This window comes from Caretta caretta, chromosome 3 (assembly GCF_965140235.1).
Source record: "Caretta caretta isolate rCarCar2 chromosome 3, rCarCar1.hap1, whole genome shotgun sequence".
NCBI lineage: Eukaryota > Metazoa > Chordata > Testudines > Cheloniidae > Caretta > Caretta caretta.
Window position 1 is genome coordinate 100654560 of NC_134208.1, and position 17391 is coordinate 100671950.

The following is a 17391-nucleotide window of genomic DNA, read 5'->3' on the forward strand; positions in this document are numbered from 1 at the left end:
AGCACACTGCATGCTGAGCTGTTGAAATCTAGCCACTTATTTGATTGCTTAAATGGGAGCTGAGCTCTTTGGAAAGTCTGGGCCCAATTGTGGGTTCTGAGCCCTGTTGAAAAACTGGCCCTTAATCTCTCTGGGCCTCAATTTCTCATCTGTAAAATGAGGAAAATAATATTCCCTTTCTCCCATCTTTGGTCTGTCTTGTCTATTTAGACTGCAAGCTCTTTGGGGCAGGGATTGTCGGTGTGTGTGTGTGTGTGTAGTGCCTAGCACAACAATCTTGGTTAGGGCCTTTAGGTGCTAGTGTAATACAAATAATAAATAAATAATACTGAGTAAAAATGCTAAGTGTTCAAAAACACATCAATTATCCTGCAAAAAGCTGGCTGGCAAAGAAAACTGCTAAAAATGCAAGCGAACAACAACAAATCCAAACCTTCCAGTCACAAGGCGGATTGTGTCATGCCAATGTGCACTTCAGGAACTTTGTAACCCCGTTACAATCCTATTAGAAATCTCAGGCCTGAACAAACAGAGCAAAGTCCAAACAAAGCAATAATGCTCGGAGCAAAGGGCAGAAAGCGTGTATGTGTGAGGAGAGGGGGGGAAAAGAGGGAAAGGCCTAGAGCTTCTCTTTCAGCAAGAATGTTGCCAATGAGACTGGCCATGGGTTATACGCTGTCAGCATTTGCAAAGGAGCTGCCTGCCTGGATTATCTTCACTGGGATCTTCCTGCCGGTGGTTTTGCTCCTATTGTTGCTCATTGCCTACTTCAGGATCAAGCTGATAGAGGGTGAGTGAGACCCCGGGAGATGACCCGGGGTGGATAGACAAATCTCCTTGTATAATCAAATACATTTTGCATATACTAAACAACTAACCTTCAGTGAATAGCGGAAGCTGGGAACGGGTGGCAGGGGATGGATCACTTGATGCTTTCCTGCTCTGTTCGTTCCCTCTAGGGCACCTGGCGTTGGCCACTGTTGGAAGACAAAATACTGGGCTAGATGGACCTTTGGTCTGACCCAGTATGGCCGTTCTTATGTAAAAAGCAAAACTTGCCAAGCCTTTTGAAGCTGTTGTGCCACATTTAAACTGTTTCTCCAACCAGAAGATGGCTTATAGCCACAGTTCAGGACTTGGACTGAAACTACGTTTAAGCCCCACAGTTTTACTGACTGCGTGAACAGAAGCAGGAAAGAACTACACTCATTTGTATTAGAAGTAACCATACAGGAGAAAATATAGTGCGGCTAAACTACAAATCAGGTTCCTCTGCACCTTTGCTGCTCAAGCTTCAGTGTGAGGTTAATAGTGATTGCGTCTTATGTCTATTTGCTCATTAAGTTGAATGTCTGCACTCCTGAAATAAAATTAAGAGCAGGGTACCTGCCCTTTTTACTGACTGCATTGGTCAAGCTCCTCATCTGGGTGTCACAGCTTTAGCTGGTCCATAAATCAATTAGAGATCTACATTCAGATTTTTTTTTAACCCCTAACTCAGATACCAAAGACTGTGCGTGAGAGTGCGCCCACAAATGTGCGTATATCCACATATTGTAAATTAAGCTCCAGAGTGCTAGAACAATCAAATGGCCCTTGTGCAAGAAAGGCCACGGGACAGCAGGACTGTTGCAGTAAAAGCTTGAATGATAAACATTTTAAAAAGGGACCTCCCACCCTCTCGTGTGTCATTCTGCCAAATTATCCATACAAGGAGACCTGCGCTGCATTCCTTCTCAGCTCATATCAAGGCTGCAGGTCACGACTGAGCCGTAGTGGCAGACTAGTGCAGTGCTGCTTGCACTTCAAACTGCCAGGCTCAAGCCAAAGCTGTTCAGGCCTGATCCAAAGTATTCAGGCCAATGGACAGAAACTCCTTGATTTCTGTGGGCTTTGGATCAGGCCCTTAGCAAACAGAAAAGAGTAAACTCCTTGGTTGCTTCACAGGGAGTTCTCAGAGACCACAGATTCCATTGGATTCCAGTGTCTAGACTCTATAGGATGCTGTTTATTGGGCACAATGTATGCCAACACTTACTCACCAAAATTGTCCGATAACACTTTTGCTGCTGCTATCAAAACTGACCGACTGTTTTGCTTTGGTTCTTCCTTGTTCGATTAGGCTGCATAAGGCATGTTAGAATTCAGCTACTGCTGTACTTGAAAAGTCTGTGTTCATTATTTGAGGCAGAATGAGAGCGCACCTTGAATCTGATCAGGAGGATGTGTTAATTGTAAAGGGTGGCTAAGTACAACTGAAAGAGAAACCCTGAAGCAGTCAAAATAGCAATGCCAGATTAGGAACCCGCTCCACACACAGTCTTAGAAGTGCCAATGAACATCAAACAAACCTACCACAGGCAGCGCTCACTGACTCGGTGCATAGAAGGACACTAGAGGAATTATCCAGACAGTTACTAGCACTGTGCAGTTTGTTTTGAACACGTTAATCCCATTAGCACATGCACAACTCCACATTAAACAGATCAAATCTTCTTGACAAAGCGCTAAAATCATCACTACGGAGTAACTGTATCTGATGCCATCTCTTCTGCCTAGAATGGGGTTTTTTTTTAATTAATTGAGTTTTGATGTAACTGATATCAGCTGCCTTCGACTGCATGGGAGATGCCAGGTGGCACCATCACAAGTGCTGTCAATTCTGTGTAGCTGAATGAATTAGGGCTCAAAGAAAAGCTAGTTTGTCTGCTGTGGCACAGTCCTTCTCAGACCTCCTCATGAGGCTGTCAGGCCCGGCGGCTCCTCACTTTAGCTGCTTTCAGCACCACTCCTCTAGAGGAGCTTAAACCTAGTCCTCACATGGAGAGATGTGATGATACACTAGGCCTCACCTCTCAGGATAGGGCATTCGACGCAGACTCAGTACAATTAGCATCCTCTAGGGCACTCCGTGTCAACAACCACAGAGCTGCAGCTCAGAGCATAGTACCCGCCACCGCCCAACCCACCCATGGCCATAGACTCAGAGTGACATGGCCAGCACCCCTGACCACAAGGCTCTGAGTGCTGTAACTGGGGTGCTGCAGCTGGAGCCTCATATCCTCGCCGCCCCTTCCAGGGAGCAAGAGGCACCAACTGCCAGAGCTGGGCACCCCACTAGAGACCCTGGGCTAGAACCACAAAAGGGCTTAGGTGCTTAACTGCCATGATAGGCTCCTAAGTCCAACATTTTGGTTGCCACGGAGATCCTCAAAATCTTTGCTCAACTGCCACCCTACTGCACTGGTGCCCAAAGTCCCCGAGTCTATATTTTTGCTACTGAACTGCCCTAGGTGCCTTTGTCTTGCTGGCTGAGCATGTGCATAGTTGCCTCAATCCTGACCTCTCCCAGCAGCTCAATGCCTAACTCACCCCTAAGCACCAGCTAGATGCTCAGACGAGGTGAGCCACCACCTCTCTCACCTGTGGGGCTTTGAGCATGCCTAACTCCTCACAATAAGGCTGGGAGGGAGTGAGATGGTGGCCTCCCTTATAAACTTCAGCCCAGGGGTCCAGCTACTCATCCAAGATGTGAGAGACCCTGATTCAACTCCTCCCTTTGCCTGATGTGGAGAAGGGATTTGAACTAGGGTTTCTTACCTCTCAGGTGGATCTCTAACTACTGGGCTAGAGAGTCATTCTTATGGTCTCTCTGGACCAACTAACACTTAATTGTTTAAGTATTTCATACACAGTAGAACTGCTTTAACAGGAGACATTGAAAGTGAGCCATGTCAGAATATCCCATAGCTCCGTTGTTAAAGCACTCCCATGAGAGCAGGGAGACTCCCAGTTCAAATCCCTGCTCTATATCAGGTAGACGGGAGAATTGAACCAGGGTCTCACATGTGAGAGTCCCCTAACCACTAGGCTAAATGTTATAAGCTAAATGTCATTTCCCTCCCTCCTCCCCCCGGCCCTTTTGTGTGGAGTTAAGCTGGAGTGCTGCCACCTTACTTGCAAGGAACGGTTTCAATGCCAGACTCCAGCAGAGGATTCACAGCTGTAGATCCCAGGCAGATATAGGCACCTCTCTCTATCCTGGACTCGGGCACCTAACTCCCTGACAGGGGCAGGGCTTAGGACGCACCCTATCCTCAGCATCTGCTCTTGGCTAACTTACGCACCTGCCCACTAAGTATGCTGGCTTTTGTGGATCCCATTCGCAGGCGCCTGTCTTGCCCCAGGCATTGTACAGGAAGCCTAGGCACCTCACTCAGGGTTTGTGGAGTCCACTGAGTGACTAGCTACCGCAATGTTGAGCACTGCAACCCTGAGTCCCTTTATGGATTTAGCCCTATCAACCCAGCCAGAACATCCCTAGCAGGAAGCAGCCAGATTTCCCAGTCAGCAGCAGGGGCCACCAACTCAGCTACAATTCCCCGACCAGTCCAGGACGAGGAGCAGCCAGGATAGAGTCTCCTGAGTTATCTGGATGCCAGTCCAAGTAGATGCCAGAGCCCACCAGGGCACAGCAATTCCTCTGTTTCCAAAGCTTGTTCCATGCTGTAGCAGTGTTTCAGGCTTAAGTTCTGGTAATCAGGATGTTTGTTGTAGTCAGTATGTAAATAAGGTGAGACATATTCAAAGATGCAAAATAGGGACATATACCATTTGCTTAACATCTCCAGGTTTCTGAACTTTCGGCCTTAACAAGTGTTATATGTGTGTGTGTGTGTGTCTGTGTAAATGCACGAACTGTGTTACCTGCCAAGTTGCTAAAACACTTACTCAAGCAGCCCCTTGTTCAAATGCACTTTTCAGACATTGACCATACCAGTGAAGCCCAGTCTCCTTGCTTAAAATCAGGTTGGTCTTTGCCTCTCTCTGACTAAGAATAATTTATAGCTACCGATAACCTATATACACACAGAAAACCAAACACACACTGTGGTACCAAAACATGACACTATACAGTATCTATCAAAACATGAGGAAGCTGAAGTGTTGAGGTGCTATTAGAAACACCCAATATTACCACAGAGAGCTGATGTAATGGGAGAACAGGAGATGGCCAATGAAGTCCAATTATTGTGAAAGTGAACATTTACATTAGACTTTTCTTGAAATACAAACAAAGGCTCTCTTTTAGTAAAGAGCCATCTCAAGGACTGCCTGTGTATTAAATATACCTTAGCAGTGATGAAATACTATTAAGGTAAACCTAGTGCAGCGGTTTCCAATCTTTTCAATAGCACAATACCTTTTTCCATACTGGGACACCCTCCCTTGACATGTAGCTGGGATGTAGCCAGGATTGCCCCTCCCATTTATCAATATGGGAAGGGCAGGATGATCACAACCCCTCCTAGGCTGAGTCCATGCCATTGTGTTTTTTTAAGTAACATTTTTTCTCTTGGGGGGGGAGGGGGGAGAAAGACGTGATGTTCAAGGCTGTGTGACTGGTTGCTGAAGGCAGACTTGTTCTTGCTGCCCTAGCCAGTCATTACAGTACCAGTATCATTACTCTGAGAGTGCTTTGGGATGATCACATCTATGAATGTCTTTATGTAGAACCAGATGTTTAAATGTACTATTAAAGTTTAGGATTTTGTTCACCTTTATGTTTGGATTTTGTTAAGGCAACTGATGCTTCCTAACATCACTCAGAGCCACACAAGACTAATCAGTGGACTAATTGGCAGAGGAGTTCGCCAAAGGGATCTAGAACCTTTTATTATATATTGCAAATTCAAATCCAAGAAAGATTGTTGTGACTAAAAACCACGGGGCCATCAAATGTTAGGTGAAAAATGCAGTTCAGTTTCAAGCAGACACATGTATATGGTGCCATTTTCAAAAGGGCCTGTTACCAGATCACCTTACCGCATTTTGGCGCCCAGTTCTCTGTGCCTCGGTTTCCCATCTCCAGGCGCTAGACACCTCCGTTTCCTGCATGCAAGCCAATTCTCAACTCTTCAAATTATTTAGTTCTCTTACCAAATCATAAAGACTACTCTTATCCCTCTGGGAAAAAACAAGAAGTCCAAAAAACCTCAAAACTTCCATCAACCTCATACTGAATCTTCAGCCTGACTCCAGGCTCAAGAGGCCTTCTGCCTCTCGTGTCAGGGGGTTTTCATACTGCACTTTTCAGTGGCCTTGTAGGGCTTTCCCGTGCCTGGGGCTCCAGTCCAGGGACTCAGTAGTAATCAGAGAAGTTCCACCAACTCAGACCCAGTGCTTCACTTTGCTGGCCACTTCTAATCTAGGCCTGTCTCTAAATCTTTCTCACAGCCCCTTGCTCAGCTCTCTAATAACCCCTTCACAGGGCTTCTCAAATCCAGTCAATCCCTTTTCCTCATGGCTTATCAATTACATTCATATCAGGGTTCCAGCTCTGGGTTTACCGGCACTCCTAGACTCTCCTCCTCAGCTCTTCACAGAGAGACTCCGAAGGACTATGTACCCCTGGCTTACGGCAAGAGAGCCTTCCTGCTCCCAACAGGTACTTCTGAGCAGGCTTCGACTTATAGAAGGCCCTACCTCCAGGCTATCATTGTGTGAGCCTGATGATCCAGCCACCAGCACAAGTCCATCACTTGGGGGCTGGATAAGTAGGCACAGGCAGAACTAAGCACAACTCTTTTGAAGGACCAGTCCAACCAGTGACAGGGCCTCAGGCATTCAGGAGGAGCTGGGTGCCTCATTCGTTGAGACCCCTTTGAAAACACCATCCACGATACCAAAACCAGTGTCTACTTATTCAATTTTCGAACACTGTCTTGCACTTTCTTCCACACTGCCCTTCAAGCACAAGAAGGCCTCATTGTCCTCCTCCTAATTCCCCCTTTAAGGTCTCCTTTGTGCGAGGCCTCAGAAAACTCAGCAATGGTTAGGCAGCTTGTGCGCTGTGACCAGTTTTTTATGCTAATCAGTTTTGTCTCATTGTTACTTTGTTCTCCCTGTTTGTTTGCTGTAGCCCTCTATTGGATCTTCCCTTAGACTGGATTGTAGGCTCCATGGGGAAGGGACTGTCTTTTTGTTCTGTGCTTATACAGCACCTAGCATAATAGGGCTCTGGCCAGTGATTGGGGCCCCTAGGTACTATCAAAACACAAAATAAAATATCACCATTAGCACAACTGGCCAAGGACTCAGAGACTGATCTAAAGCCCAGTGAAGTAAATAGGAGACTTTCCTTTTACTTCATTAAGTTTTGTATCAGGCCTTCAATGGGCATGTAGTCTTAACTACCTTCTAATGCCTAGAAGAGGTTCCTCCAACAATGTTGATAAGCTTACCCTACTGTTACCTTTTCTGTGTAACAAGTTCAGAGCTGCTAATTAACACGACTGTTTCTGCTTTTCAGTTAATGAGGAATTGGCCATGGGCAATGATCCCACAGATGCCATCCTGAACTTCCACATCCAGTACCAGAAACTGAGATCTGAAAGAAAGAGATTAACCAAAAGAACATAATGACGTTTAACGGACGTTCGCCTCAGAAAACAAGTTCGACACTAGCAAGCAACTCAGGAGGTTTAAAAATAACCTGCTGTATTATAAAAGTCATGGGGGAAACAAAATGGTGGGAAGTTAGTGCAGGACTGTACAAATGAAACTATCTTAAAAGGCCTTGTAACAGTTTTGCTATCTCTATATGATACCTAGTAAGCAACACTTTCCTGAACTCGTCAGCACCTGTGACTTAATGCAATGTACTTTATCGGCTGGTTTCTGAGACAAGGCATTTGGGAAAAAACCTCATTGCTCACTATTCCTTAGGTGCTTATATAAAGTCGAAATAGCTCTAGGAGTCTTCATGTGACAGCAGAAGACTACGTAGGTCTATGAATCAGCAGCAGTCTTGCTGAGTTACAGGTGTACGAACAGCAGGTTAACATGAATTAATTTTTTTTTTAAACATAAATATTGACAAAAGCATGCTCTCTGAACTGATGAGAAACTACAGAAAAACTTGAAAAGTGAAAGACAACAGTGATGGAAGGAAAAAAAAGGATTTCTTCATTTATTTTTCCTGTTTCACATTTTATTAAACTCACCTCCAGGTCATACTGTATTATATTCTGTTTGTGAGGCAGAGTATTCAAGTTGGTACACCTGCCACCAAACCAAATACCAAACCATGGAAAGAAGCAACAAATATCTTTTTAAAGGGTCTGAGTTATTTTAGTTTGGAAACACAAAGAACTCCTCTTATAATACTTAAATAAGGGAATGATTTTTTAAACTAACAGGTGTAATTATGTTGTGAAATTCTCTCTCCATGTTTTTTCATTAGTTGGAAACAAATTATAAATATGGCTCATTGCCATGTGTCCGAAAACAGATCACCTTATAAGAATGTACCAGTGGCCATTATTAGAAGAAAGCAACAAGAAGCCAAATAGCACTCAACTTTACCATGCGCAAAGTCTTCTTGGTATTAGAATTTAATCTCACTCCTCTTGCTTCAAATTCATGACAAATGGCATTAGTTTACATTTGCACACAGTTGTATCATAGTGCATGTGCAGACGGGGGCTGAATTAAGGCTGCATGCGCAATGTTCATACTGGCATTTCCTAACTTGGGCACGTTCGACTTTGTAACCTTTTAATTCTTAACTTTGTATTTCCTAAATATGGTTTAGTTTGAAAATAACCATAACTAATATTAAAGTTTTTTTTTTGTTTGGGAATTTAAATTGGGACTGAAGCAAGAATTATATGACTATTCAGATCAAGCCTCAAAAGTGGAATATTACAACGAGTGGCGACTACATATATCGATACATTTTCTAATGTCTTGTAAACCTGATAAAATGCAAGAGGTTTATCCAGCTTTATTTCAGAACAGGCTATTTACTTTTATAGTCTCAGTAGAATGTGGACTAGATCCATTGAATGTCAAACAATCTTTGTGTAACTGTAGAGAATCCAAACTTCATGTTACTTTTTTGTAAACTCTACCAATTTAATATGCAATTTCTTCATTCAGTTAATAAAATAATTTTACTGGTTAACACAGAGTTATATTAAATGGTTCTCATATTGTGTACAAGATAAATTGGCCCCCATCTGCACATCCCATAAATATTTGTAAACACATTTCTGACATTATCATATGGTTAAATAATGGAATTCTCTGATGCCTGTTTAATACACCTTAAATATTTTGCATGGTGATAGAGGCTGTGAAAAAAATCCTGAAAATGTACATCCTCCTCACCCCAGTAACCTCCAGTAGATATTGCAGATTTTCAGTGAAGCACCAGTATTTCCATAGGTCATGCTTAGTATTAACATGTAACCATTTAGGGCAGGACTATTGGCTCAGTGGGAGCAGGGTTAGACCAATGCTGATAGATACGAAGGGTAAGATTTGTAAAAGCTAAGTGAGCTTTCATTAGCTATAGCTAGGCTTGGAGGAATTAATTTTTTTATATATGACTTCAACGGATAATATTGATGTTTATTTTTAAGGTTACCCCCCCTCTTTTTTATTACCAATTTAAATAATTTTCACAATTGCACAAAATCACAGCTTTTAAGCATTCCCTCCCCCCCCCCCCCCCCAATTTTTATTTATTTAAATTTTCAAAGTTGTGGGAAATTATTGTGGGGAGATCAGACAACAGGGCTGATCAGAGAGTAATGGTGATGCTGGTCCCCTTGAATTTGAGGACAACATGACAATCATAGTTTGTACTAACGAGTCTTCACACAACTCCACAGACCAAATTAGAATGTTGAAGGGTGCGTGAGAATTTGTTTAAAGTGGATGAGCACCAACTTGCACACTCTCTTGGTCAACAAGACCATTTCCAGTAGCAAGGTAAACCAACAAATTGAAGGACTTGCTGGCTGCAGCTTTATTTTCAGAGTAATGGTCTCTTAGGCCAATTACCCAGGCTAACAAGCGTGGTCCACCCAGCCAGAGCTCCATTAGCCCGGGTGTTTCGGAATGAATCCCTGTAAGCCTTCCTGGCTACCATAGCATCCCAGAGAACAAAGCTCACCACCATACTTTGCCCTACAGCGCAATCTCCTACTGGCCCCATTTCCACCATCCCACCAAGGGGAGGAGGAGGGGTCAGACTCAGAGGAGGCAGGTGAGACAATTATTTCATGTCAGTAGACACCGATTTCAAAAACAGTTTTTATCACCATTAAAAATCAAACTGTCAACATCGCATGTCAAAACATACAAAGTAAATACCCTTAAATCAAACTCTAGTTAAAGTTGTCAAGCAACGTTTTTCTTACTTGGCCTAGCTTGGTCTTACTTGGGCCGTCCATGTGCACAGTGAAATCGACGTTTATTGACTGTTTATCAATAAGAATCTAATTCTTCCAAGTCGAAATCTAGCTGTTACCTTGATGAACAAACGTATATCCTGTATAAAATTAGTGGTAAAGAATTATACTGATCCTTATGAAAGCAGCATGTTGACAAGTCATGTCTGGCATGTTTTTATTAAGTCCAGACAGAGCATCTTGAAACTCCTGAAGAATTTAAGTTAGAATGTGAGACAGAGGAGGCAGTGATGGAGCTACAGATTTCTCTGGCAACTGAATGGGCTGGGAACTTATCTTAGGGGATGATTACATTGCAAATTGATGCTCATGGCTGGCCCTTTCCAGCTGATTCAGGCTCACGGGGTTGGGTGGCTGTTTAATTATTTGGGCTTGGGCTGGAGCTCGGGCTCTGGGACCATGGGCAGAGGGTGAAGCTTCCCCTTGGGTAGGCTAGCCCCCTGCCTCGCCTCTTCTGGCAGAGGCCCCATCCCCACTTACTGCTCCCAGCCCCCCGTGGCCCTGGCCAGGGCACGGGGGGAGGGCTGAAAGCTCAGTCGGGGCCATAGGGGAGCTGAGAGCTCGGCCCCAGTTGTGGTTGAGCTCTCAGCCTCATCTGGGAGCACAGCAGAGCTCTCTGCCCCGGCTGGAGCTTGGAGCCCCTTCCCCATTCTGCCCCTTCCACCTATGACCACACCCATGGCCCCACCCCATTCCACCCCCACTCCATCTCTTCCCTCTGAGGCCCTGCCCCCTGCTGCTTCCTCCCCCCTTCCCCTCGCTGAAGCCCCAAGACTGGAAAAGCTCTGGGGCTGTGGTGGGAGCAAGAGCTCTTCCAGCCCTGGGGCTGTGGCAGTGGTGCTGAAACAGTTTTTGAAGTGGGGGTGCTACGAGTTCCACATTTTGGGACCTTTTATCATGAAAACCTCACAAATCTAGTGAAAAACCACAGGTGCTTCAGAAAAACACCTCTTCCAACTTATTGTTTGCACATAAAATCCTCGAAGACTTCCCTTAAATGCAAACCTCTCCATTTTGACCCACTTTTCAGCTCACCTTGCTGCTTCTTGGCTGACAAGCCTTTCCAGTTTATTATGCTCATTTCTTGTATTCCATCCTGGGCTGCAGTTAATGAAAAGTCTTTTCTATTATTTAAGTGATAGAGTGTCTCCATTATCTTTGCAGGAAAGGGAGATATTAGATAGTTTGCCAGTTTTCAGCATATTGTGACAAGTAATTAAAAACACTTAAGTGCTTTATATTGTTTGATGTTAAAATATAAGTTAACGTACCAGTTATTGGTGGCTTACATTATCCAGCTTGTAATAGGCAAGGACTGATCCTGCCTCATTCCCCCACCACCATATTCTCTACCAACAATGAGCCCCAAAAGCAGTGGAAATGCTGTGGTCCCACTGGAGATGGGTGGGACAGTAGTTGGCCATGAGTCCACATGGGGAATACTACATCCTAGGTGCACCTCAGGGCATTGTTTTGTTCCACTGCTTTGAGCCAAGGTTATTGTTGAGGGGGGAGGGGCATAGTGCAAGGATAGGGGCCACACCCTTAATCATATCAAAGTACAAGCTTTTTGTCATATTCCAAGACCTTTCAAACCCTCCCTCCCTACTTATTTTGTTCTTTTAGTGTTGCCACATTGTTGGAACTCTAGTAATATAAATAATACTTAGCAGTGATAAGAATTTTCACAGACAACTTGAGGTGAAAACGTGATGGATTGACCAAAATTTTGAAGCCTGTCTTTGTCAAACCCAAATTAAATTAATGAGCTGCAGTGTATTGTCTTTTTAAAGGAACAATGAACTTCACTTCTGTGAATGTTCCAGGACTCATCTCTGGGGAACCAAAGCAAGGTTTGGACTGGCAGAGTCCTGAAGAGTTTGCTGGAAAGATAAACAAGCTGGCGTGTCAGGGAGTTATCACACAGCTTAGCAGTAGCAAAATTCTCATTTGTTGTGGCTGAGAGGGGTAACAGTAGCTCACTATTCTGGGAACCTCAGCAGACTGTCACATTGGCAGATGATTTAGGGGAAATTTGGGAATGGGATGGTGTGGGGGTCACTTTCCAAAAAGTAACTGGGCAGGTGAAGCAAGGGTATGACCTGCATACTTGTCTGCTGGCTGTTGGTGTCAGGGCTGTAAGCGACAGCAGCACAGCATTTAAGGCACCCAAAGTTGCAGGGCAGGCAGTGATACAACTGCTTACTGGTCTGGGTTTAAACCCCAACACATTAGAGAGGTGCCAGTTAGAGAAGACATGAAAGTCACTGGCACTTGTAATAGAAGGAAGAAAAGCTGGAATATTGAGTAATATGGTCTCAAGTCAGACAGCAATGAAGCCTCCAACTAATTACTTTTGAAGGCTCCCTATTTTTTATACCTAATAAGGTCTCAAGAGTTCCAGATATTTCCCAGTTGGTTTGCTCACTTTAAAACAGCCAGCATCTTCCAAGTGTTTGTATGTCCAACTAAGTGCCACAAATACTGTGCATTTTATAACAAAAATAAGAAAAATGACATGTAGAGAATAAACAAACTTTATTTTATAACAGTATTACAGAAAGCAAAATATCACTTAATACAACTTCAAGCTGCTATAAATCTAATTTGGCATCTTAACTATACACAGTGTCAACAGCAAAGAGATTGACATAGTTAACAGGTTTCTATATAGGTTTTCCCCAGTGGCAGCCTCAACAAATGGCGTTGTTTTTTTATTACCTACAAGAATGGACCCACACCTTTCCCTTAGTATCCTAAAAACCTGTATTGATCATTAAACTATCTGAAACATATACCTGCTCAACATCAGAAACGTCAGTTCTAACATGTAGACAATGAGGTTTAATAGAAAGCAAGCATTCTACACACGTACATGATAGGGAAGTGCTGAAGTCTGGAAATGTTAAGAAAAAAGCACTAAGTTTTAAGCTGCCTGGGTCACCTTTTATTGGAAGGGGAGAAAGCATTTTTTTCCATCCTTCCTTATCTGGAATGTTGTAGACAGCAAAATGTCTGTGAAAGAGCTGAGCATTGGCACTGCAGTGCAAAGGTATCTAAAACACAGTGCTCAGTCAGAAGAAACCCATTTATAACTCTTGCTCTTCTATAGACTACCAGCACCTGTTCCCCACAGAAAGGAGACCACCCTCAGAATAGAGAGAGTTATAAGGTGTTAGTAAAAAAAAATCCATCCAGTCAAAGCAAAATTCTCAATTTTTTTTCAAATTGTATGAAATGTTTTGTTTTTACCAACCCCCCTCCCTATTTTTATGTTATCTGATAAACCTGAATAAGCTGAGAAAATCTGTAAATTACTCCAGTAACAGACTTGAGTTGAAATATTTGGAAAAAAACTACTTCTAAATCCATCAAAGATTCTCCTTTCTGCACAACTTCACCTATTCCAGTGAACAGTGCTATCAGAATACTTTTTGTTCACTCGCATATGATCAAGAATCATTTATAAAAATGGCAGGTAGTTGTGCAAATAAATCAACCCCCCTAAAACCTCAAAAAAGTTAAGAATGTTAAGAAGTGGTAATAAAAATAAACAAGAAAGATGTAAGGGAACTATATAGACCAGGGTAGTTAAGGTAGTGTTTGGCGTTGGCATTTCAACCTTGAGTGTCTGGTCACTGTTGCTAGACCTGGTGAATTCAATGCAGTAGTGGTGGTGTCACCAACCTGGAATGGTCAAAGTTCTTCGTGGTCATGAAGTGGGTGGGTTTTTTTTCCCCCTCTAAAAAAAGAAAGTAAGTTTATGTAAATATTCATGAAGAAGACAGTCTTAAAATAAGTATCACCTATAAGAACGGCCATACTGGGTCAGACCAAAGATCCATCCAGCCCAGCATCTTGTCTTCTGACACTGGCCAGTGCGATGTGCTTCAGAGGGAATGAACAGAACAGGTAATCATCAAGTCATCCATCCCCTGTTGCCCATTCCCAGCTTCTGGCAAACAGAGGGTAGGAGAGTCCAGAGGTTGTTTTCCCATGCAGATCTTTCATTTCAGCAAAACTTCATGAGTGATACAAGAGTGCCCTCCTCCCCATTCATGGGATAAATTGTTTAGTGTGTGGTCATATCTTGCTGCACTACACTTGCTGTTTCCTGCAAATCCCTCCACCAATTCCCTTGAGGTTTAATAGTGTGTGTCTCAGGGCCCGTCTATACTACTGCGGTAAGTCGACCTAAGTTCTGCTACTTTGCTGAGTTGACATAGCTTAGATTTACTTACTGCGGTGTCTACAGTGTGCTGCCTTGATGGGAGATGCTCTCCCATTGACTTCCCTTACTCTTCTGGGACTGATAGATTACTGGAGTTGACCGAAGAGCGCTCTGCGATCAATTTAGCAGGTCTTCACTAGACCTGCTTAATCAACACCCGCTACATTAATTGCAGCAGCACCGATCTACCGGTAAGCATAGACTGGACCTCAGTCTGTTGCAGCTCATAGTATTTTCTCTCTTTGTGACATTTAATAGTGCTTTTAAAAGTCTGCTGAAATTTTTATTCTACAATTTACTAGACAAATTTATGTTTTCAATGAATAAGTTCTAGTTATCCAGGTGTGGTGTTTTGCATCTCTATCAGCAAATGCAAGAGTATAATTCTTCTCCAATCATAGCCAGGACAGAGCCTTGACTGGTCTAGGTACAAATAATCAAGACTGGATGCCTTTCTGCAAGGTATGCTTTAGTTAAACACAAGTTACTGGGATCGTAGAGTGGTAACTAGGTGAAAATAAATGGCCAGTGATATATAGGAGGTCAGAATAAATGATCTAATAGTCCCTTCTGGCCTTAAAATCTATGCATGAAAATATGTAGAAATGAAAGCTGGGAAGATGACTTATTTAGAACTCCTTCACATTGGTCCCATCCGACTCCCATATAATCCTTTCAGATCAACAGCTATGATGGAATTGCTGAACTCATTCTGTAGCATGCAAGCACCCTCTGAAACGTTGCAAAACACTACTTTGTAACTACCAGTGACAGTTTTATACATGCACAATGTATGTCACACCTTTCCAAAATTCATAGTGATCTTAATAGGCACAAAGGACTGCTGATTTGCTTGCAGGATTTTCTCTTCCTTTATCCTGAACTTTGACAAAAGATTTTACTACTTTCTCTTCTCAATGAAAATCAATTTCACAGCTGGTCACCACTTCACTTCCTTTCAGTGGAATCACAGCGCAGCCCACTCATGTCAAGATAATTTCCTCTTTCCACAACGCATACCCAGGAGAGTCTCACAAGGAAAACTGTTACTTTTTCTTCTTATGCTGGGTCATTCATTGGCAAGGTATATTGCTCGGATTTTGGTAACACCCAACACTTGCTAAAAACTGTTTGAACACATCAAAAGTTGCAGTCCTTGCCCCAAAGACCTTTACATCTACACAGACAACATAAAACAAACAATAATAAAATCACTCGATAAACTTGGCAAGGGGCTAGAAAACCGTAGTTTCCATGTGGATCAGATTACTTGGGGAATACCTCACCTTTTGAATTCAGTGTTTGTGCAATGTAGGAGGTCTAACACCTGCCACCTCTTGTCCTTCTACTCTAGTGGTTCTCAACCCCTGGCCTGTTTGCACACAGCTGTGGCCTATGCGACATCTTCAGGGCCATAGAGATAGTATATATATTGTGTGGATGAAGCTCACATAACACAAAGTTGCACATGCAGCCCACAATGGTAAATAGGTTGAGAACCACTGTTCTACTCAGATTTAGCTATACATTTCTACTCACAGCAAGTCTATAACAGTTTCCACCCAGAGGCTTAAGAAAGAACATAAAAAGCAATATCCTTTCGAACTGAAAGAGGTAATATTTCTTATGCTTAACTGTTAGAAAAGGGAACAGGATATGGTTAAAATCCAGATAATTAAAACTGTATTCCTACAACAAAGAAATGCCACCGCAACTCAAACTAGCATTCTTTCATGCAAAAGAAATATAATACGGCTACACTGGCTTCCTTTAACTGCTAAGGGAAATAAATGTAAACACAAACTGATACCAATTTTTAGATCTGTTCTGTTACTGTTTGACCAGCCCAATCAATAGCTTTTCCTCTGAACTGAATTTAGAGCGACCGAAAGATATCAAATTAACAGCAGTAAAAATCACAGTCCTATCAGATCAGCCAGTGTGGCAAGCTTCCTGCACCCCAATCTGCTATGGTGTCTCAACCCTGACACAGAATTGATCAGATAGCACGTTCAACTCAGTCCTCATTCTAGCATTTCTGCTGAAACTGCCAAGTATATTGGTGGCTTTTGTGACATCTCTATACATTAGGAAATGAATGGACACTACAAATGTACTGTCTGCCCTTACAAATATGAACAGTGAGCACCTTTGCACCAGTGTGGCTCTTCCTGGTTATTAGAGCAAACTTTTTACAACAGAAGTTGATTCCCCATTAATAAAAGATCATAAAATGGTAGATTCTTTTCGAAGACTAACTGCATATACACATACAGACAAATGTGAGTGGGGCCGTGTTTTCCATCACTTTCCCATTACCACAGTTGATAAGGGGAGTAGGCTACTGAGATGCAAGACTAAATTTTGTATCTGACACACTTAGGTGAATCAAGAGTACCTCTTCTGAAGTTATTTTGGATTTACATTAGTTATATTGCTGCCCTGGATTTGAATGTGATTAAGCTAATTACAACCATATTATGTGCATTCAGCTACCCTGAATTAATGAAATAAAACATCACATAGTTAAGGATTAATTTGAAGATAGGCTTTCAAAGCATGGTCGAAACTAGCTACCGTTTCTGCTAGTCAGAATGGGAAAAGTTGACAGACAAGTAAACATCTGAGGGTATCTCTATACTGGCAGAGTTACAGCACCGCTCAGAGTGTGCTGAAGGGAAATCACTGTTGTGTTTTCACACAGTCAGCTGCCGGCGCAATAGTGTGTTCATACTTGCGACACTTGCAGTGGTATTCAGAGTGGTGCACTCTGGGCAGCTCTCTCAGAGAATCTCTTCCTCTTCTGCCACTAAGAGATGTGGGAAGGCAGAGGGGGTTGCGGGGCATCCTGAGTCCTGTCCCAATGCCCCATGATGCATTGCTTCACATCCCAGCAAC

At 43.0% G+C, this 17391-nt stretch overlaps 1 protein-coding gene and 1 long non-coding RNA gene across 16 annotated transcripts in view; one reads left to right on the forward strand and one right to left on the reverse strand.

Moving 5' to 3' along the window:
- Positions 1 to 539: 539 nt before the first annotated feature.
- LOC142071561 (uncharacterized) lies at positions 540 to 7398 on the forward strand. The gene is made up of 3 exons (XR_012667662.1): positions 540 to 790; positions 6331 to 6448; positions 7313 to 7398. It is a non-coding gene; the product is annotated as an uncharacterized LOC142071561 (long non-coding RNA).
- A 5385-nt stretch (positions 7399 to 12783) lies between these two features.
- The window catches only part of EPB41L2 (erythrocyte membrane protein band 4.1 like 2), a 251269-nt gene continuing 246661 nt past the window's right edge, over positions 12784 to 17391 (reverse strand). For all 15 annotated transcript variants that reach the window (XM_048844567.2, XM_048844562.2, XM_048844566.2 and 12 more), the window contains one exon: positions 12784 to 14004. The gene's annotated coding sequence lies outside the window, so the exon portion shown is untranslated. The remainder of the gene's footprint in view (positions 14005 to 17391) is intronic.